Source organism: Platichthys flesus, chromosome 19, assembly GCF_949316205.1.
Source record: "Platichthys flesus chromosome 19, fPlaFle2.1, whole genome shotgun sequence".
Classification (NCBI taxonomy): domain Eukaryota; kingdom Metazoa; phylum Chordata; class Actinopteri; order Pleuronectiformes; family Pleuronectidae; genus Platichthys; species Platichthys flesus.
In genome coordinates, this window is record NC_084963.1 from 1,674,980 (window position 1) to 1,697,515 (window position 22,536).

Genomic DNA, 22,536 nt, shown 5'->3' on the forward strand with positions numbered 1-22,536 from the left:
GGTGACCATCAGGGTGCAGATGCTTTTTATCTGCAGAGTACAAACGCTCTGGCAGCCATGTTGGACGTCCAGAGACGGGGGGGGGGGGGGACTGGTTTGAATGGCTGTGTTTGGTCGACTCGGCTCATTTCTATTGTCGACTGGTCGTTTGATTTCAGATCCAGACTGTTTACATCTCAGCCTGTGAGTTAGCCCCATAAGACTGCTTACGCTAATTCTGCATGTTTATGCTCACGTGAAGCCGGTTACGCTAATGCTAGCATCCATCGGGTTCAGCTCAGCAGGTGCAGGGTTTCCTTCCTGATCACAGCGACTCAACATCCTGTGAACATTGCTTCAGAGGCTAACAGCCTCTGGGAGAACTTGCCGCTGGGAGACGTTACACAGGAATATCAACAATTTCCTACATTTAAAATTCTGAAGGAAAAAGGCCTCACGACCTTATCAATGTTTTTATTCCACCGAAGGAGAATAGACTTCCAAGGCCTTAGCAAAGAGGCCAAGTTAGAAAGGATGTTATGAAGTCTGGTTTTTCAGTCTTCCTCATTTAGAGGATGTGATGCTACACACCGCCTGTAGTTTGATTTCCTGTGAATTCCGGTGTCGTCTTTTTATTTTTGCATCAATCCGGCAAAAGTGTTTGGACTCAGTAGCTTCAGCAGCTTCTCCTCATGTCAGGCTGCGTTCAGCAAACCTCCTCAAAGCTGGGGTTGAGCCTGAGGAGGCAAACCAGGGGGGGAAGGATTCCACAGAAGGTGGAGGAGCAGCGGCTCCATCCCTCTCCTCCTCCTCCTCCTCCTCCTCCTCCTCCTCATCTGGACCACGGTGGCTAACAGAATAAAGAAAATATAACATTTCCTTTCCTAAAGAAGTAATAATAATAAATGAGCGTACAGGCTTTATTCAGAGCTTTGGTTTGAGTTTCACTCGGCTTCAATTTCAAAAATCATAACAACAGCCCAGCTGGAGTATTTGTGTCGGGTTGTGTGTCTGTGTCGTTCACACTCCAGCTCTGATTTCTTTGTGTCATCTGTGATCTGGAGGATTTGGTTTCTGTGCCGTGTGGCTGCTGTCGCTCCTCAGTCCTGGTGCTGTTCACTGGGAGGACTGGAGATTTTCAATGGTACATTTTCCTTGTGCGGTGTGTGTGTGTGAGTGTGTGTGTCTGTGTGTGTGTTGAGCTTATTCTCACATGTACTAAGCGCAGGCTTCACAGCAGAAAGGCGAGCTTAAGGAAGTTAACATTTTTGGCAAGAGAATAAAGAAAAGCTGTGTTTTACGTGTGTGTCTCTGTGCGTGTGTGCGTGCATGTAACACACCACTCTAAACCAGGGCTGACACACTTGTTCACGGTGTGGATCCCCTCTGCACACAAACACACACACACATACACACACACACACACATAAACCCACCAAGTCTTCATTATCAAAGTGGAAAATGGGGCGTTTGTCATTTTGTTAAGGGTGTGTGTTTGTGTGTGTGTGTGTGTGTGTGTGTGTTTGAGTGGGTCATTCATGCTGTGGTGAGTCTGTTGGGGAGGCTGCATGGTCTTGCTGATAAACACTGGACAGCTGTCGCACTTTAAACAACAAGACGACAAAACTGTGACACAATGCGGCGCAGTGCAGCTGAATGGCAGTTAACTGTGTTTCAGCTCCAACTGTTAGCACGTTGTTCTGTAGCGCTTTAGCTCCAGTGTGTCTGTGTGTGTGTGTGTGTGTGAGGATCAGGAAGGTGGATGAGTGTGGAAACAGATTTTCTGAAAAATTCCAGGGATTAAAAAAAATATCAGACCTCGATGAAGATTATTTGAAATTTTATTTTGAAAAATGAATCCTCAGTTTTCTCTCTCTTTGAACTTAGAGTTATTCACTGTAAATTAAAAAATTGATCTATTTGTGTTTATCTGTTTTTAAGTTAGAAATGTATTAATTAATTATGAATCACAAGATTAGAAAGTACAACAACCTCAACTCTCTTCTATGGAAACTCTTCATCCTAAAGCCTGGATGCTAATATTTGTTTCACTTCTATTTTAGCTTCTTATTCATTACAAAATATTTTGATATTCACGAAGCTGCACGCTGGAGGAAAAGTGAATATTTCTGTATCAAAATCAAACTTTCATTTCTTCATACTTCGTCTCCACAAGTCAAAACGATTACAAATTGTGCAGATGAACTTCTGGTTGAATATGTTTCAGGTGTCAGATTGTTCTGTGAAACAGAAACACACACATACACACACACACACACACGCACACACACTGTGCTAATCGTTGCCACGCTGAGGCCCATTGATGCCCATTTTGTCCTGTGCTGGTTCTGCCAGGCTGCATGCAAATAGGTCACACACACACACACACACACACACACACACACACACACTCATTCATTCATATTAGCAGAGAACAGCTTCAAGTTTGCCTACAACCCCTGCCCTCACTCTGCTCTGCATCCTCTGATCTATCTGTCCTGTTTATACTCAGATACAGATCTACGCACACTCACACACACTCACACACACACACTCACACACACACACACACACACACACACACAAACACACAAACACACACACTCTCACACACACCTATCAATACCCATCATGATAGACGCTGTGCAGCTTCCATACGGTGCTGATTTTCAGAAAGGGGGCTGTACCTGGTCGTATGAAGAAAGAAAGAAAGGAGAGAAAGAAAGAGTGAGAGAAGGAACGAGTGAAAGAGTGAACGACAACAAAGAGAAATAAAAGATGACATAAAGAAAGAACAAACAGAACGGAATCCTGCAGCTCTGCAGAGCCGAAGTAATCAGCTCTTTGATCCGACTCCTTTATTGTTCCAGTGTGGGCCGAATAATGGCGTCCTGATTGAGCTGCTGGCAGCGAGCAGCTCCATGTGTTGGTTGTTAGAGGCTCGTCCCGGCTCCACGCGGCTGCTGGAACCTTCAGGAGGTCACTGCTGCATGTTCACTTCACAATCATCTCAATACCGACACTTCTTGAGTTGTAGTGAAAGTAAATTTGGGTTTTCAAGTTGTTTCTTCAGCTCAGAAGCTTCGATTCCTCTGGTTTTCATACTTGAGAGTAAAGTGAATTATCTTTGGGGTTTTTTCGGTTCTGGATGAAACAGGTTTTTATTTCCCGGTTGTTTGAAAAGCAGATTTACCAAAGAGGTCGTCTCCTGGTGTGGAAACAGGGAACCTGCTGGATGATGTCATACCTCAGGGTCGCTGACTGATGGAAGCCAGAGTCTCTCTCTCTCCGCTCACTTCACCGTGAGAGGAACCAACACATCAGCAGAGAATAAAACCAATGAAGACTTTTCTTAGTGAAAACATATTATCTAAAACTCAAGGAGTCTTAACTTGTCTCTAATAAAGAGCTGAAGCTTCCTCACACCTCAGGTCAGAAGGTTCTTCTAAACGACCTTCATGAGGAACAAAGCTTCCTCAGACCTGTTCACAGAAGCATCTCAGATCAATGTGCTTTACTTTAAACAGCATTTTATTAACTTATAAATGCAGTTATGAATCCATCAGATCTTCCAAGTAATTATTACATCACCTCCAATTTGCCCGGGAGTTTATCTCTAGTTTCAAGTCTTCTTCAAAACAGCTGATGTTCATGATTGACAGCTAGTATCATCCAATGGGTGAGGTGTCTTTGAGCTCTCAGTCAGGCTCCACCCCCTGCTGCTCCATATATGGTCACTTCTGGTTTTATAAAACCAAGATGGTGCTGGACAGGAGGCTTCAGACCAGCAGCTCACAGACGGACAGGTGACGCCCGGTGGCTCTTACTGTTGATCAGGACCCGAGCTGAGTCGCTCCACACAGGAGGCGGATCCTCTAATCCCTATTAACGTGTTTTATGGATCACCCGGCTGAGCGGGATCAGGATCAGATGTTCGGTGGAACCCGTGCACTGCGTTTGAACTGGTGATGGTGAACTTGATTTAAGTTGTCGGGCTCTTGGAACGGCCTCTGAAGCCTCAACATGAAATGAAGCGTTGAGCGCTCGGCGTCCCCCGACGTCTTCACGAGCTGATTTACTGTCCTTCTCTGCCCTGATATATTTTATACATCTGCTGACATGTCTCTGGTTGTGAACTGAGGTCAGTCAGGAGTAAAGGGTTGAAACTGGTGGATTGTGGCTCAGGCTGGAAAGGACAAACACATTTAGCTGCATCGGAGTGTTTAATCATTTCTTCTTCTCTCTTAATTAGATTCAAGTTGTAGCCTCATCTTTTATTATTATTATTATTACATATCATTTGGCTGATGCTTTTGTCCAAAGCGACTTACATTAGTACACTCAACATCTATGAGGGGCCATTTAGGGGTTCAGTATCTTGCCAAGGAAACTTCGGGCATGCAGACAGGGAAGAGTGAGGATTGAGCCGGCAACCTCTTGTTGGAGAACGACCACTCTACCCCCTAATCCACACCGCCCTATCACGACTCGCATCACTTAGTTATTCTATGGGGGGGCCGTTCAGGCTTCAGCATCTTGCCCAAGGACACTTCGGCATGCAGATGGGTCAGACTGGGGATCGAACTGCCGACATTTCAGGTTGGAGGACGACCACTCTACCCCTCGGCCACAGCCGCCCAGAGGTCAAGCAGCTGGTTCTGTGCTGATGCTCCGCTCGGTGCTGAGCGGTGTGCACAGACCTCAGGTCTCCAGGTTCATCACAGTCCCACTGAGCTGAGATCCTCTGGACTCAGGCTCCTCTTGACCGAGGCCTGAAGTGGGAATAGAAGTAACGCAGCAGCGGCCCTATGGCCTAATGGCTGCACCGCCTCGCTCAGCACCGAGAGGTCAAGGTTCAAATCCCTGCGAGTCAACATGACGGGAGGATTAAGGGTGATCATGTTTGTCGGTGAGATGCAGTCGCTCTGGAACTGTTTTTCTGCTTTGACTGTAAAACTATAACCAAGCTCAGAGAAACACAAACTCACACGTCAATAAGAAAAGTTAATTTTCGTGGCACCTTGTAAATGAGAATATTTAGACGAATATATATTTTATTCAGAATTGACGGATTGAACATTTTATTCTGCAGATGTTTGAATAATGTACGATATGATCAAAGCTTATTTAGTTTAAAGTAAAACAATGAATTTCATTAAAAACAAATGTGGATAACAGGTTTTATATTGTCTTTAGCATTGAAGTCGCTAATGCTAATGTTCAGATTGATGAAATCTAAAAAACAAACCCAGCGATGACCTGTTTATACGTTTTAATGATTAAATATAGATTTGTCATTGATGATTCAAATAAAAGAGTCTTGACGATGAACCAGATTCATTCATAAACACGAGTGTGGTGGAGTTGATCAACTGGATCAGTCACTAAACCAGTATCTGATGTGATGATGGAGTCCTGGTTGAACTGGTCACAGAGTGAGGCTGGCATCAGCGGGGGGGGGGGGGGGGGTTGGTCGAGTGTCTCCGGCCGTCACTCACTTCCTGCGGCGGCCATCTTGGAGTCTGGTCCGGGTCGGGCTGCTCGATGCTCCCGTTGCCATGCTAACGGTGCTGCCAGCTTGCATCACCGTGGCAACAGGATCACTGTGACCCAGCATCAGTCTCGCTCGCCCCCCCCCCCCCCCGACTCCCTCTCTGCGCCCTCGTCAATAATTAACATGCCACGGCAGCCATCTTAGCTTTTGGCTCGGTTTGGGTGCCTCGGCACGGTGACACGGTGAATCTGATTGAAAAGCTACGGCGGCCATCTTAGATGAGACGGTGAGGAGGACGTGACACACACACACACACTCGGTCTTCGTCTGTCAGTTGTTGTACTGTCAGTTGTTGTACTGTCAGTTGTTTGCAGACTGGACGTCCTGTGTGTATCCAACATGACGCAGGCGTGTTTGGCTCATGACCTTCGTGACTGTCCGTGTCATCGGTTTAATTTATTTACACACTGATCATTTATTCATGAAGCTTGATTGGGGGGGAGGGTGGTGGTGGGGGTGGGGGGGCAGGTTGAGTGTGGACGGCGGCCAAGTCTTAAAACATCAAACAGATACAAAAATGAAAATGAATCACAGAATAAAACAAGACACAGAAACTGAGGAGCCGCATTTTAATTCATCACAGGTAACACAACACAACAAAGTAAATACATGTAGAGGGAGAATTTGGTAAATCAAATAAATGTGGAACCACAGAAATGAAGTGATTAGAGGAATAAAGGGAAATGATGAACAGCAGAAACAAAACGACAACAAGTCATTTCAGAAACGACTTTGAATCGAAAACTGAAAACAGAAACGTTTAAAAATGAACTCCCTCAGACTCACGAGAACATGTGAAGTGATCAGTGTGTGTGTGTGTGTGTGTGTGTGGGTGTGTGTGTGTGCTTGTGCGTCGTCACACACATGTTCTCGTTCTCACCCTGACAGCTCGACTGCCACAGAGAGCAGTGGTCTCATTGGCCGTGTGCCCTGCACTGGGCGTTTCGATTGGCTGCTGGGCCGAGTGCCACCATGCCAGCTGAGAAGACATGTCTTTGTGTGAGTGTGTGTTTATGTGTGTGTGTGTGTGTGGTGATAAGAGCATACTAATCAGAAGGATGCTTTCTCTCTCTCCGTCTTCTCCTCTCTTTTAGTTCTCTCACTCTTTTCTTCGTCCGTGTCATTTGACGATCAGAACCTCTTCTCGAGACTTGGGAGCTTTTAAAATCTGAACGGTCACAAGTTTATTAAAAAGATGATGAAGTGAAAAGTGATAACTGACCTTTGACCCCTCAGTTCATTCAGCTCGTCTGTGGTAAAGACTCAGAAGAGAGAGAATCTTCACTTCACCTCTGCTGATGAGGAAGTGTCAGTAATAACTGATATTCATTCATATCTGTCGCACTTGACGTTGATCTTAAATTTGATTTGTTGTGGTTTTAAAAAAGCTAAAATTTGGCTTGTTGTTGGAGCCAGATGTTTGTTTGTCAGGTGTGTGTGTGTGTGTGTGTGTCTGTGTGTGTCAGTCAGTGTGTAGCGTCCCTGAGTGATGTTCTCTCTCTGAGTCTCTCTGAAACTTAGAGATTGTTGTTAATTACTTCATCAATTGATTATTTATGAAACCACTTAATGAGCTGTCAGGCGGCCAAATGGCTCCACACCAGCTCTGTAGCTCTGTGGAGGGTTTTACTCCCGTCTACCTTCCTCTCTCTCCCTCTCTCTCCCTCTCTCTTCCTCTCTCTTTCTTTCCCTCTTTTCTCTCCTGGCCTCAGTCGTTCTCAGGAGTTGCGAAGCCAACGCAGCAGACGTTTGCACACATAGACAAAAACCACCACGGCAGACAGTGGTTTGTGAAATTACCGATTAAGACCAGCGCTGAAGCAGCTGTCCTGTCATGTCCCCTCCAACGAGACGCTGGATCCTTATTGACCTTTGACCTCTGAACTCCTTAATGGATAAAATACATAATACTGTATCAGGATTCACTGTATTCACTTCTCCCTTGCTCGGTCTTACACACACACACTCGCACACACTCTCACACACACTTGCTCTTAGCGTGTGTCCTCATCTGTTTCAGGCCAAACAAGAACAGACATGTTGGATAAAGAGATGATTTAGACACGATCGTCCATGTTGTGTGTCTCAGGGCATTTTATTAAAGCCGTGTGTGTCTGTGTGTGTGTGTGGTTGTCTGTGAGGGCACAGCTTTTCCTCTTTTCTGTGTCCAACATGTTTTGAAATCCTCTCGTTCACCTTCCATCACATTGTGACGGCGTGTTTCCTGTGAGATGATCCTGGAGCCTCCAGAAATAGAAAAGTGACAATGAGAAGTGAACGGCTAGGAATGAGATATTTGTTGAAAACCTGCCGGACTCGATGAGTCTCGAGCCGCTAAAGGAAAGGACAGCTGATTGTGTTTCTGTTTGTTCTTCCCCATGCCTCTCGTGTGTGTTTGTGTGTGTTTTCTATTTACGTGTGTTTTCCGTATCCTCCCTCTCCGGCCAGTTCAGGACTCCGCGTTGGTCGAGGCGTTTCTCTCACTAACGATCGCTGGCAGTCGGCAGCATGTGGCAATTAGACCAAAGGAAATTGGTGAAAAGGAGAGAGAGAGAGAGAGAGAGAGAGAGAGAGAGAGAGAGAGAGAGAGAGAGAGAGAGAGAGAGAGAGAGAGAGAGAGAGAGAGAGAGAGAGAGAGAGAGAGAGAGAGAGAGAGAGAGAGAGAGAGAGAGAGAGAGAGAGAGAGAGAGAGAGAGAGATTTGATTTTTGAAACCTTTATTTTCAAAATTAAAACACAACTACTGTCAAGGTTTCAACGGATCTGTACAGTTTCAGCACAATACTAAAACCTACCTAGAAAGTAATATTAAAAATTAAAACATCATCAACCACAGAACATACTACATCATTAAAACACCACTGTTTGATGAAGCCATCCATGTCCTTCATCTCTTTAAAAAACCTAAAATCTACCCACACTCTTGCTTTCAGCAGTGAGATAAAAACAGGAAGAGCTTCTTGTCCTGTCCTGTCCTCCACTCTGTTCTTCCTGCTGCTGTAAACTGACATTTTTGCTTCTCCTACGATCCAATTTAAAAGTTTCCATTTGCACTCATTCGTTTTCCTATACCCTACTCCTAAAATGAAGACACTCTTAGACCATGTCTCACCAAACTGTTTAAAAACCTTTTGTAGTGTATTAAAAAGGAAACAGAGTCTTTCGCAATCATAAAAAGCATGGAACACTGTCTCTTCTTCTCCACAAAACGGGCAATTGTTCATGACTGTTGGGTTGATGATGGATATAAAACTGTTAACCGCAATGGCTCCGTGTAAAATCCTCCACTGCAGGTCCCCAGTCCTCTTTCTTAAAGGCGGTTTGTATAAAACCCTCCACACCGGTTTGTCATTGATGTCCAGATCCAGTCTCCTCCTCCACACCGTGTCAGGCCTCACATCCAGCTTGCTTCTGTTCAAGGTTAAAACACAGCATTCATACATGGCTCTCCCTTTTGCTGTGTACAGGTCCACTTGCTTCCAGTCTGTTTTATTTAAAAAAGGTCCTGAGAGCCCATCCAGATTCGGGTTAAAACCTAGCTCCGGAAAGGGGTCGCTGTCGTCAGGGGTTTCCGCTCCATCAGAATAATCCTTCAGCATTTCAACCTCCTCGTCCGTGAGTCTTTTAATCCATTCGTTTAAAATCCGTTCTGTCTGTCGCCTGGACCTCTGCCCGATGAGGGTCGCCACCGCCGGGATGTTTTTTAGTCCAGGACCCGCTGCATCGACGATAGTCCTCAGGGTCACAGCTCCGGCGGTGCACAGCATGCTGGTGAGGCCTGGTGTGGAGCTGCTCTGGACATCCAGCCTGGCTCCGTTGATCAGCGGCTCTTCTAACAGCCAGTGTAGAGAGTTTGTATGTTCCAGCCTTCTCCATTTAAACAGACTCCATGTCTTAAAAAGTGACTGATAAAAAGTAGATAATCCATACATGTTAAAAAGCTTAAAATCCATTAAGAACAGTTGCATGTCTAAAACCAGCCCAGTTGTCTCCCTCAGGATGCTGCTTGTCACTCGTCTCCAAACAACATCCTGTGGACCTAAAAGATACTTTTGTAAAAACTGTAATCTAAAAGTGGATATTCTACTCTGAATGTGCACCAACCCTTGCCCCCCCTCCTCCTTTGGTAAAAACAACACACACTGGGGCACCCAGTGCAACCTGTCCCAAAAGAAGTCTGTTAAAATGGCTTGTAGTTTCATTACTAAGCCTTTCGGTGGTTCCATGCAGGCCAGTCGATGCCACAGAGCAGAAGCCACCAGGTTATTTAAAATCAATGTTCTCCCTCTGTAGGATAATTGTGGCTTCAGCCATTTCCACTTGCTGAGCCTCCCTTTCATTTTCTCAGCCACTCCCTCCCAGTTCTTCTGGACCATGGACTCATTGCCTAAATAAACCCCGAGGTATTTGAGACCGTCTCTCCTCCATGTTAACCCCCCCGGAAGACTTGGTAGACCCCCTTCCCACCTTCCAACTGCCAGCGCCTCACTTTTCCCCCAGTTCACCCTGGCAGCTGACATTGTTTTAAAATCATCGACAATTTTTCCAAGTTCCTGGACGTCTTCCTGATTCTTTACAAAAACGATAATGTCGTCCGCATATGCTGATAAAATGTGACTTTTTTTAAAATCACTTAAAATCAACCCTTCAATATTTGCTCTTATCTTCTTTAGCATAGGTTCAATAGAAAGTGCGTATAACATCCCTGAGAGCGAGCAGCCCTGTCTCACCCCCCTGTATACTTTAAAAGGTGCACTCAGGCCTCCATTGATCTTCAGTACACTCTCAATTTCCTGATACAGAACCTTGATCATAGCTATGAGACAAGGGCTGAGGCCAAACCTCTCCAGAGTCTTCCAGAGGTAAAGGTGCTCAACCCGGTCAAAGGCCTTTTCCTGGTCCAGAGAAATCAGACCAGTTTTTATGCCTAAAGAACTAGAGAAGTCCACAATATCGCGAATCAAGGACACGTTGTCCAGGATAGACCTACCAGGCACACAGTAAGTCTGGTCCTGGTGTATCACTTCCTCCATCACCTCCCTCAGACGGTTTGCCAGCGCTTTGGACAGGATCTTATAATCAGTACATAGCAGCGACACCGGACGCCAGTTCTTGATCTCCTGAAGGTCTCCTTTCTTTGGCAGGAGAGTTATCACTGCCCTCCTGCAGCTTATCGGCAGCACCAAGTCTCTAAAACTCTCGTTAAAAACAGTTAAAAGATCTTCCCCCATCTCGCTCCAGAACTCCTTAAAAAACTCGACTGGAATGCCGTCGATGCCCGGGGCCTTCCCCCCCGCCATGCTCTGCAGGGCCGTGTAGAGTTCCTGCATCGACAGGGGGCCGTCCAACCCAGCGTTCATGTCTTGGGGGACTTTGGGCAGCTCTCCACAGAAGGAGTCAAACAGGCCATTGTTCTCAGTGTATTCAGTCTTGTACAGGTCCTTATAAAAACTCACGGCTCTCTTCCGGATATCTTTGCTGTCGCTGAGTTCTTCTCCTTCAGGAGATCGAAGAGTGTGGATGATTCTGCTTTGTCCATTCTTCTTCTCCAGTCCAAAGAAGAATTTAGTCGGTGCATCCATAAGCGCTGCCGTCTGGAACCGTGACCTAACCAGCGCCCCCTGGGCCTTCATGCCAAGTAGGTCTGTAAGAGCAGATTTTTTAGACTTGAGATCTTTAATATGATCTCGATTTCCAGTGGAATCTATTAAATTCAGCACCACCACAATTTCCGACTCTAGATCCTCCATAGATCTGGTTATGTCTCTTGTAACATTGAGGGTATACTGTTGACAGAGCTGCTTTATCTCAACCTTACCACAGTCCCACCACAGCTTTAAAGAAATAAAATCATTCTTTCTTTCTTTAAAACCGCTCCAAAAAAACTTAAAAACATCCTTAAAATGTGCATCACATAAAAGAGACGTGTTAAAATGCCAGTAGGCGCTTCTAGACTTGAGCTTTGAAATAAAAACGTTGCACACAACCAGCGCGTGATCTGTAAAACCAACTGGGAGTATGCTGCACTTTCTGAAGATGCTAAAATTGTGTTTAAAACAATAAAACCGGTCCAACCTCGCCATGGAAATGAGATTCCCTCTGCAATGAGTCCAGGTGTACTGCCTCTTACTATCATTCATCCTTCTCCACACATCACACAGCTCATGAGCCTGCAGCAGCTGCCTCAGTGCACTCTGTGAAGCTCTGTGGGGCTCCAGGTGGTTCCGGTCTAAAACATCATCTTCTGTACAATTAAAATCACCTCCTAGAAATAAAAACTCATCAACTTTTACTCTGCTTAATGCCATGTCTAAAACCCTTAAAAAACAGACTCTGTCAGGTCCTGAGACCGGAGCATACACATTCATAAAAACAAAATAAAACTCCTCGACCTTTGCCCTCACCACCAGGAGTCTGCCCTCCACCACCTCCTCCACTTCTAAAGACTCCGGTGCGAAGCTCCTGGAGAAGATGATGCCCACCCCCCCACTGGTTGTGCTTAGGTGGCTCAGGACCACCTGCCCCTCCCACTCTCTTTTCCAGTCGTTCTCATTATTAATGTCACTATGTGTTTCTTGTAAGAACATCACTTCAGTCCCTTTCAGTTGTATTTGCTGGATCATCAGAGACCTCTTCACAGCGTCTCTGGCTCCGTTAACATTCAAAGAACTGATGTTTAAAAGACTCATAATGAAAAATATAAAAAACCCACAAAAAAACAGGACTGATTTGTAATCAGGATGCACTTTATTCATCATCATCATCATCATTGTTTTTATCCTGTCTAATTTTCTGAACAATTTTCTTGAGTCTGTATATCTCCTGGTCAGTGAAACCTCCTCTGCCTTTGCTGCTCATGTGCAGCCGGGCAGAGTTTGAAAACTGCTCTTTATCAGAGAAATAATCCTCCAATTTCAAACCCTTCATGTTCTTTGTTTTCTGGAGAAACACTTTCATCTTCCCCGCACTGTAGCTTCTTGAGCTCTTCTGGCTTCCTGTCTTGAAGTCGGAGGATTCACTGTCAGCAGAGTCGGTCTCCATGTTAGACTCAGACTCTCCTGCTCCTCTCCCTCCTTTCTTCACTGTCCCTTTCTTAGCTTTGGAGGTTCCACTGTCGCTCCTGGTTTTTCTTTTAAGACGAGGAACTTTAAGCGCCTCCTCGTCCCTCTCCATGTCAATATCACTGACTCGGCCTGTCTCCTCCTGTCTCTCCTCACTCACCTGATTTGCCTGTTGTACCACCTCTGTCCCCTCTTGTCTTTCCTTGCTCACCTGCTCTGCCTGTTGGACCACCTCTGTCCCCTCTTGTCTTTCCTTGCTCACCTGCTCTGCCTGTTGGACCACCTCTGTCCCCTCTCGTCTTTCCTCGCTCACCTGATCTGCCTGTTGGACAACCTCTGTCCCCTCTTGTCCTTCCTCACTCACCGGAACCTCCTTCGGGATCCCCCCTGTCCCTTCTTCATTCAACTGACCCTCCTTTGGGATCTCCCCTGTCCCCTCCTCATTCGCCTGAACCTCCTGTTGGACTCCACTTGTCCCCTCCTGTCTCTCCTCACTCATCTGACGCTCCTGCTGAACCCCCCCTGTCCCCTCCTGTTGCTCCTGAGTGTCAGCTGTTTTATTTCTCTGAGGACACCCTTTAGCTTGGTGTCCTTCTTTTCCACAGCTGAAACACTTTGTGTTATTTGAAGACACAAATATGACATAATCAAACTCCTCCACCCTTATCTTGAACACCAGGTTCAGATCCTCAGTCCTGTTATTAAGAATCATAAAGAGATGTCTTCTGTGGGACACCACGTGTTTTAACAGCGGGGACTTGCATCCTGAGGACACTTTCTTAATCTGAGACACGATCTTACCGTGTCTCGCTAATTCTCTCAACAACGTCTCATCTCTTATGAACGGAGGGACGTTGGACAGAGTCACTTTTACCGCCGGTGTGGCGAGAGGCAGAACAGACACGAAGGTATCGTTCACTTCAATCCCGTTCGCCACCACCGTGTTCACCTTCTCTACACTGTCCAGAAAAATGACAACCGCGTTGTTCATCCTCGCAGCGGACTTCACGCTGCTGTTGCCGACTACCCGCCCCACGGCCAGACTACACTCCTCCACGGAGCACGGGAAAGCCGTAGCGATCTTAATGCCGTGCTTCCGGGTTAACCTGGCGAGGTCCATGGCGTTTAGCACGCCGGCCCGCGGCCGACTGCAAACACTCACACACACACACACCACCTAACACCTCCTCCGTGTACACCGTAACACCACCAACACTATAACCAACAATACACTATATAACTATAATCAGAATTATCAATAAAGAGATCAAAATCGCACAAACCGCTCATTTACCGCCACCGCTCTCAACTCGCACGCACTACACCACCACACTCAGAGAGAGAGAGAGAGAGAGAGAGAGAGAGAGAGAGAGAGAGAGAGAGAGAGAGAGAGAGAGAGAGAGAGAGAGAGAGAGAGAGAGAGAGAGAGAGAGAGAGAGAGAGAGAGAGAGAACCCGTCCTGGCGCTTGAAAGGAAAATGGAGGCTAATGAAACGAGTGTGGAAGAGACTTGTAAAGAGCCGTCACCTGTGGAGAAATCTTTTTGTTCTGCGGCCTGAAAACCAGCACGCAATCACACACACACACACAGAGAGACACTCACATAAACACACACTCACACTTGTGATAGTTCTCACGTGTGCCGACACGCGTGCACTCATCACCTCGTTTTACATTTGGACAGGTGGGGAAAGCATGCACGTGCACTTACACACACACGCACACACACAGGTGGAGATTTGTAAACAAGAGGACACTGAATATATTTGAAATGATTTTCTAACAGGAGCAGATTCAAGGTTGTTAATTATGAGCAATATTGTTGTGTTGTTGTTGTTATTATTATTATTATATAAACCTAGTTGTTTTAAAACTCAAAGTGACATTTTAAAATATAGAAACTATAATATGTTTAATGAAGAATCTATTTATATCAGTATCAGCCTAAATTCTTAACATTGTAAAAATAATGTGTGTTTTGTGTGTGTGTGTGTGTGTGTCCCCACATGCATGGAAATGGAGCCCTCGGGGTTCTGAAAGACCGCAGTGCGATTTGTTATTTCCTTCCTCGCATGAGTCTTTCTCCTCACACATAAACACACGCACACATGCACACAGACACACACACACACACACACACACACACACACAGTATATTCAGTCCCAGACCTCTGGCTGTTTCCTGTGTCAGGAGGGACATTATAAAGCCACAATATGTTCGCTATGAGCCTCCATATTCCCCCATCACTGAAATCATCATGTGTTTGACTTTGTGTGTCTGTGTGTGTGTGTGTGTGTGAGAAAGAGAGAGTTCCTCCTCAATGTCCTGGGAAAGGAGCTGTGAGAGGTTGTGATATTACACACACACACACACACACAAACACACACACAGATTGGATTAGTCTCAGTTATACAGATCGTTGTCGGGATGAAACAAACACAATAGAAGAAAGAAAGAATTGATCTGCATCACTTCATCTGTCAGAGATAGATTCTTGGGTTCACATCCCATCTTTCATCAGGTTTAGTTCCTTTAAACTCACCTGAACCAAACCTGTAACTTCAATCGATTTAAAGTTGAGATGTCATTGACAATTAGTCGTTGGAAGATCCTTCATGTTCAAAAAAACTTTTATTCCTTTGTGAACAAAGCAGTAAGGAGAGTTTGAACCTTTTATTTTGAAGGTTTGCTGGTGTCTGGACATCATGAGTCAGGTGCTGTGAATGCAGGGAGGCTCCGTGCAATAAAACAAACGCCCCGTCCTGGTGGATGGAGAGAACGAGTAAACAAAGAAAGAGAACATCCAAAAATAAGCAGAAGTGATTTCACATCTTGCAGAAATTATATTTTCAGTTCGGACTCTTGGACGGAGTTAATTGCTCTCACACACACTCAGGGGTATAAAGCATTTTCAATCCCCCTTAACCAAAGCTCAACCATCACAACTAAGTGACCAGCTCGAACCTAAACCTAATCCTAACCCTAACCCGAGTGTAGACCCTCAAACAAGCCCTGGACAAAGTGAGGACCCTCCAAAACGCCCTCACTCCATAGGGTCCACGCTCATAAGGGTCCTCACAAATACACAAGTACACACACACACACACACAGCCTTAGAGTTAATTCAGGGTAATTTGTGGTCAATTAAAGTTGTGCGACTTCACTGGCTGTCTGACTCTTTGATGTTGGGGCTCCTACTGAGACCAGACGCCATCTTGAATTCATTAACAGCCTCAGTGTAAACAGGCCTCGCAGCCGGACGGCTCCTTCTTTCCTCTTCTGCTGCTTCTCTCCACTCTATTTTACTAATTTGTTGATTTCCTTTTACTCTTTCATTTGCAGTTTCCCTCCTTTCTTTCTTCTTTCGCTCGACTCGCAGCATCTTGATCTCATTTGCTTTCGTTATTTGCAGCTTCTTTCTTTCTTCACTTCATTTCACTTCATGTCCTCGACTTGTCTTTGTCCTTTCTGCTTCTCCTTTGTTTGTTCCTCTTCTTTCAATCTGTCTTTAACTCAGAAAGTTGCTTAATAGAAAAGGTATTAATCTTTGATAAACACTTGTACATCTGTTGAATGCTTGAATGCAGCTTTATTACACCTGCAGAAGGAATCACAGACGTGTCAGTGCAAAGGGGTGAGGCAGCACTGACGGGTCACCATGACCACGGGCCCTGCACGCCACCACAGCCGTGCCCACATGCAAACAGTGCACGTTCGCTGCATGTGTCCTCGTGCAGCGTTTAACTACACAACACCGGGTCTTCACTTTACCTGCAGGGATTTGACTGCTGAATGTTCATATTGTGTTTTCTTTATATTCGTTTTTCCTAATTTGGTAAATCCACTCTGTTCCTCTCTGTGTGATTCACGTCTGTTTCCAGCCATAAAATGAGTCAGTTGAAAACATACACGGTGTCTGGCCACGCTTTCCTGGAATCTGTCGTTACGAGAACTTAGCAAAGGAATAAAACATCCTCGCTGTGGGTCGAGAGGTTAAAGACGAGCTGACGCTGACTCAGCAGATTGAGTCAGAACGACAGGAGTCAACGAAACGCTGAGCGAGAGGAGGAGAGGCAGTTAGCCCGGCTGGTGAGGATGGAGTGAATAATGGATAAACAGTCTAGAGAGGAGAGGAGAGGAAGAGAGGACAGGAGAGGAAACAAGAGGAGGAGAGGAGAGGAGGAAAGGAAACAAGTGGATAGGAAGGAGCAGAAGACCGATGGAAAAATTGATCATTTATTAGAAGTAATGAAAACATAATCTATGAAATAAGTTGTGTGTGTGTGTGTGTGTGTTGTGTTAGAGTAAAAGTGAGTAGCTGTCACCTTTTTTCTCCACACACACACACACACGCACACACATTTAATCTTCTCCTGTTCTCAGCTACACACTCCTATCACACACACACACTTTCATAATGTAAAACAAATCACAGCCGCTAACACTCACTCATGTGTCAAAGATCCCCCCCCACACACACTCTCTCTCTCTTTGTCCGCCCCCCAGTGGTTTCTGTCTGAGTAACTCGACCCCCCTTCAGTCACAGGTGCACCACGCTAAGACGCACACACACACACACACACACACACACACACACACACACACACACACACACACACACACATGCTGAGTCCACTTGTCTTCACATAGGGGGCTCTAATCAAGCCACAGGAAGCCTGAGCTCCACAGGGAGTGTGTGTGAGTGTGCGTGTGTGTATGTTTGTGTTTGTGTGTGTGTGTGTGTGTGTGTGTGTGTGTGTGTGTGTGTGTGTGTTCAGTTACAAGTGACTTGAAGAATGTGTTACGGTCCATGAAACTCGCTGTGAGTGTGTGAAGGCTCCGCATGTTTTCAATTACACACAAGTGGTTGTGCAGGTGTGTGTGTGTGTGTGTGTGTGTGTCGCTCTCTCTCTCTTTCTATCATCACTGATTTTAATTAATTTTTTCCAGTTTTTTATATTTCATGATTTTAAAAAGTTTTTGATGTTTACTCGTGAAAATCCGAAACTCTCGGAATCTTCTCGTCTCATTTGTTTTCTTTCAGTTTTTACTTTTATTTAATCATCTTAATTAATCTTTGTGTTTTCTCTCTCTCTCTCTCTCTCTCTCTCTCTCTGCTTCTGTTCCTTCCCTCCCTCCATTCACTCTCTCTCTCCCTCCCTCTTTCCTAATCTCTCTCTCCATACCGCATCATATGGAGTCAATTAGGCAACCATGCTCCAAACTCTGCATGTGTGTGTGTGTGTGTGTGTGTGTGTGTGTACATCTGCTTCACATTAGTGCAATTGCAGGTTGGTAGAATAAAGGGCTTCGTGGTGGTGGGTGGGATTTCCTTCCGCTTTCACACACACACGCACGCACACAGTTCTTCCCTCCATGTGTTTTGAATCAGGAACATAATTAACCTTCTGAGGATTCGGGGGCCGCGACTCAGATCTCCGCTATAAAAATACATCTAAAAAACAGAACCCCCCCCCAAAAAAAAGTATGTTTGATCCGTCAGCGGCACGTTTGATTCGCTTTCCCGCGCCGGCCTCTGGACCGGGGCTCGCAGCCCGGCGGCATCAGAGCGCTACACGCAGATGAGTCGAGAGGGGAGGAGACAAATCCAGGGGACGGACCAGAGACTGTGAATAAAGATGGACGACGCGTCTCCACTTCCTCAAAAATGAAGCCAAAATCATACAGTTATGGGCGCTGCCATCTTGCCGATGAGGTCATTCGTAACTAATTCAAACCAAAGTTTTCACAATCAGGAAAACTTGGACAACCAGCCACCAGGGGGCGATCAAGACAACTTGGCTTCACTTTTGTCCAGCCTTCATGTCGTCCATCTTCATCCACAGTCTACGGTGTGTACCAGCGGTTTTGGGCCACTAGAGGTCGCCCATTGATAAATCGCAACCATTGGCTTTTTATCATAGTTTGAGAAAACAGACGGACGACATGTCTCCACTTCCACGAACTATAAAAAAAATTTAGCGAAATATTCCAGATACGAACAGCGCCATCTTGTGCTGATAACTTAATATAGATATGGTTCCACTTGGCGTCATATCGTACGTCTTTATTTTGCGTCTACAGGACGGACCGACGGATGTTAGCGATGATTTCTGTGTCCTCACGTTCGACGTGATGGACGACTTCAGTTTATCATAAACTGTTCACGTCGACGTCGACTCTCGACTTCGTTTCTGTGTGAAGGTGAATAAAGACGATGAAAGTGAAACCAGCCAGTTAGAAAGGAGAGAGGACGGAGAGAGAGAGAGGGAGAGAGGAGGGAGAGGGAGAGAGGGAGAGAGAGAGAGGACGGAGAGAGGACGGAGAGGGAGAGAGGGAGAGAGGAGGGAGGGAGAAAAACAAAGAATGGAAAAATTGGACAGGCACAGGTGCAGCCGACTTTGTGTGTGTGTGTGTGTGTGTGTGTGTGTGTGTGTGTGTGTGGGTGGGTGTGTGTGTCTGTAAAGAGGTTTCGTGACTGCTCCTTTGAGTGTTCACATTCCAGCACATCTGCTTTGGATGAAGCGTGTTAAACTGTGTGTGTGTGTGTGTGTGTGTGTGAGTGTGTGTGTGTGGCTGTGTGTATGGTTGTGTGTGTGTTAGAGAGAGAAATGAGGCAGGAACATTTTTCTCTCATTGAGCAAAATGCTGATTTGTCTTTCCCTTCACTGAGGACGTGTGTTGCAGAAGACAAACCCTCCAGAGGACGTCCTCATGAATCTCGTCCGTTGGTCGTCTTCAGTTTTTAAATTTAAATGTTTCCTCCTCTGGTTTGTTTCCAAGTGGAGAAAATGAAGTGCAGGACCTTTAATTGCATTTGACCTGGAAGTGAATCATGAACTTAACCTTCTCAGTGAAATCCGTCTGCTTCCAGTGAGTCCCAGTTCAACTGATCAACTTGGTTAATAGTAAAAAACAGGCATCATGGTAATATATCCATCCATTACCTGTCCTGCTGTTCCTCTGCTGGTCACTGGGAGGCGCTGATGGAGGTGTGGTTGCTCAGATCAGATGAGTCGTGGTTATAAGGATGCACCACCACGCCCTCGGCCTCTAGAGATCCGCCTCTGGAAAACATATACACAACCAGTTTGTTATTTTTGGATTTGACTTCTTGTCTCCAAGGAAGTGGACATCCAGCACTTTCAGATTCCATCAGCTGTTTGATGGATGCTATAAAATTAGGTTCAGAGATTCATGGTCCCCAGAGGCTGGATCCCAGCGACTCTTCTTCTCTTCTCCCGGACGACCTCAATAACGTGGTTGAGAGTGAAATGTCTCTTTTTTGCTGGAGCGTGTTGAAGAGCTGTGATAGCACACGTAGCATCGCCATCAGGTCGAGATTAGCTTCTAATCCGAGTGATGTCATAGCTACTGAGGAAGAGGAGGAGGAAGAAGAGAAAGAGCTCCTTCTTCTCCTCCTTACATCAGTCCATCCGTCCTTCCTGTCCTCGGTCAGAGGAGCGAACGGACCGGAGGAGACGTAGAAGTCGAACAGATGCTCCACACATTTGGAAATGATATCGGGGGTGTGGGGGGGGGCGCATCAAACACAGAACAAAGCCAAGAAGTCTCCCTCTTCCTCTTTTCTTCCTTTCTCTGCTCTCTCTCCATCTTCTCCCCTTCCTTTCCGTCCACTGTCGTTTTATCTGCGTCCAACTTGTAGCACTTCATTTGGTTCTATTTATTATTTTTTACATTTGTCTGTCTCACGAACCCTTCAGGGTCCAGTTAGAACCAGAACTCCCAGTGTCCTGGTCACTGGACATCGTCCCACATTCCATTCTTCTCTTTCGCTCCTCTTGCGATGATTCGTTTGTCATTTCATTTGTTATGGATTTAGAGAACAAACGTGCGGGGGGGTACACGACCGGTGCTGCTGGGTTCCATCTGGGTTCTATCCGGATTTGTTAGGCTGCTCTTTGTTGACCTCATGACACACAAACTGTTTGACAAAACCAGTTCACATCTCAATGTTCAATGTAGCTCTAATTGTACTGTTCAATTATGATTTGCCACAACTGGTTCCACTGGTTCATAACGAGAACCAGTTTGACAGGATCCAGTTCTGGTTAAGATGTGTGTTAGTGGTAAATGCACAGAAATCATTTCCCGCACCTGGTTGGACTGGTTGTGTGTTTATGGTCAAACAATCATATTCACACACAGTGAGTGTTTGTGGGATGAATCTTCATGAAGGTTTTCGATGGGACGTGAACTGGTTTTTACTGTGGTTCAGATTATTGTTCTCTGGTTTGTGGATTCAGAGTCCGAGAGAAATGACAACACAAGGTTTCTCTGATTAGCTCAAGGTCCGCTTGTAACTGTGGGAACACTGGTACTGTGTGTGTCTGTGTGTGTGTGTGTGTTACAGTCTGCAGGAAGTAAGTTTGTTATTGTGTCTCTCTACATTCTTCAGTATTGAACACACTCTGCACCTGTTTCTGTCCGTCTGAAACACACACACACACACACACAAACTCAGATACACACACACTCACAAATCCCCGTCTTTCGTCACCAGTCCAACATTGAATGGGAATATCTGCCGGCACGACATGAGACATAAATCTGGATATTTTCACACAAGTATGTGTGTTTTTCTGCACCACTGCGTGTTTGAGTGTGTATTTGTGTGTCTGTGTGTATACTTGTAAAGGCTTTGGGTCAATAAATGTGGTTTTATGATCAGAGCACTAAGTCAGTTCTCAGAGGGGAAGTAGAGGAGGAGGAGGAAGTTTGAGGGGATTTTAGTACAACTAACGACATCTACAGACGTGTGTGTGAGTCTGTGTGTTTGTGTGTGTCTGTGTGTGTGTGTGTTCGAGAGAGAGAGAGAGAGAAAGAGAGAGAGAGCAAGGTGCATAGTGAGAACGTAGAGACCTTTCAAATTAATTCAACATATAATTGCACGTTGTTGTGTGTGTTGTTGTGTGTGTACACGTGTCTTTGTGTGTGTGTTTCCTGACCTCAGACGCTCATTCCCACAGTTCCCAGCATCCCTTGCTCCTCAGACGTCCTGATTGTTGTGGGGTTTATGGCTGTGTGGGCCTTTTTTCCACCACCGGTGGTTTTCAGGAAGTACACCGAGTCGACACCAGACTACGTTCTGGAAACACAACTTCACTTTAACAGTCACCGCTTCGCCAGAGAACTGGTTGAACACATGTGGAGATTCCAGTCGCCTGCAGCCTCACTGGGGAGCGGATTAAAGAACCCAACCTGCGTCTGAACTCTAAGTCACATTGGCCTTTAATTTACCTCAATATCTTCTTATGCATACATTTATTATCTTTTAAATAAGTTTCAAAGTGAAGTTAGTGTGACACCACGGGAGAGGAGATGGAGCTCTTCATCCAGCTCATGAGACACCGTCACGTTCGCGGTCGAGGTCATTTCCCAGTTCAGCTGATCCCTGGTTTCCTCTCCTCCTCATCAGAGGGGCTCACTCGGCCTCCGGGGGGGCTCTCACTGAGGGGGGGCAACTGTGTTATCATCTTAAGACTCTGATCCTCACACCTGCTCATTTGGTTATTTGCAGGAGTTTCTCCGAGGCCTGGTTCCTCTGTCTCGTTGGGTCCTGGACATCTTTAACTTTAAAGAACACAGGACAATAACACAGCTGGAAATCCGTCCACCCCCCCCCCCCCCCCTCTCAATAAGTTAAAGCTTCATCAGACCAAAAGGCTTTTAGGGATCTGAGGGAAAACTTTGAGGTTGTTGTTTGACAGAAAGAGTTTTAGGCTGTTTTCTGGTTTTAATAATTTCTCCGAGGGAGGGTGGGAAGTGAGCTGATGTTCTTTCTTCTCTTTCATTTCTTCTGTCTTTGCTCTATCATGAGATGTTTGCTCCACATCTGGGATCCGTCCATATGCAAATGCTCCGAAGTTAAAAAAGCAAGATGTGTCTTTTTTTTATGGGGATGAAGGTAGATTAGGTGTGT

General features: G+C 45.7%; 1 protein-coding gene across 6 annotated transcripts in view; it reads left to right on the forward strand.

Annotated features, from left to right (window-relative positions):
• Window positions 1–22,536, forward strand: part of LOC133975278 (transcription factor 4-like) — a 146,508-nt gene that overhangs the window by 100,290 nt on the left and 23,682 nt on the right. The window lies entirely within an intron of this gene.